The following is a 1,187-nucleotide window of genomic DNA, read 5'->3' as shown; positions in this document are numbered from 1 at the left end:
CAACATTAATTGATGGTTATTATCTGCATCCTAAACCTTTCCCCAAATAACTCTGCTGCGTAAAATAATCCACTTAAACCACCGCAACCTTCCCGGCATGGAATATTCACTCATATCAGAATCTTTCAGCACAGCATACTGTTATTGCTGATATGCATGCACTTGGATCAGCTGTTCTGTGAATCATAAACAGAATTTAGGACATTTTACACAGGGGTCACCAAATCTTTTCTGTAATGGCTCAGGTAGTAAATATTTTAGTCTTTGCCTATTGCATCTACCAAGTCCACTGTTTTGGCACAAAAAAAATCCATATACTACATATCCTCAAATCATGACTGTGTTCCAATAAAATTTTATTTATAAAAAATGGTAGTGGACAAGAATTAGTATGCAGGTTATAGCTTGCTGGTTTATCCCTTATTTTTTTTAAAAAAATAAGTACATAGAGACAGATTCTAAAGGAGCTATAATCCTGAATAATTCTAGATGCCCTAGTTCCAGAGACCATCAAATTTATTATGATACAAAGTTAAAAAATAATGGGGGAACGATAAGGCCAGTGAATGAAGAAATAAACCATTAACTTTTAAATTATATTCTTTGGCCCTCACGCAAGTATATATAGTCCATATGTATATCCTTATACATACTATTTCTATATAATAACTAGAGGCCCGATGCACAAAATTTGTGCAAGGGGCTCGAACCCCACTGCCGCTGTGGCCCGGGAACCTCTGCCTCCTCTGGTGCCTCTGCCTCTGCCTCGGCTCCTGCTGCTGCGGCTACATAGAGACAGATTCTAAAGGAGCTATAATCCAGAATAATTCTAGATGCCCTAGTTCCAGAGAACATCAAATTTATTATGATATAAAGTTAAAAAATAATGGGGGAAAGATAAGGCCAGTGAATGAAGAAATAAACCATTAACTTTTAAATTATATTCTTTGGCCCTCACGCAAGTATATATAGTCCATATGTATATCCTTATACATACTATTTCTATATAATAACTAGAGGCCCGATGCACAAAATTTGTGCAAGGGGCTCGAACCCCACTGCCGCTGTGGCCCGGGAACCTCTGCCTCCTCTGGTGCCTCTGCCTCTGCCTCGGCTCCTGCTGCTGCGGCTTTGTCCGGTCTAATTAGCATATTATGCTTTTATTATTATAGATGTCCTTCATTAAA

The sequence above is a fragment of the Myotis davidii genome, unplaced genomic scaffold (assembly GCF_000327345.1).
Source record: "Myotis davidii unplaced genomic scaffold, ASM32734v1 scaffold560, whole genome shotgun sequence".
NCBI classification, from domain to species: domain Eukaryota; kingdom Metazoa; phylum Chordata; class Mammalia; order Chiroptera; family Vespertilionidae; genus Myotis; species Myotis davidii.
Note: the sequence above shows the minus strand (reverse complement) of the source record.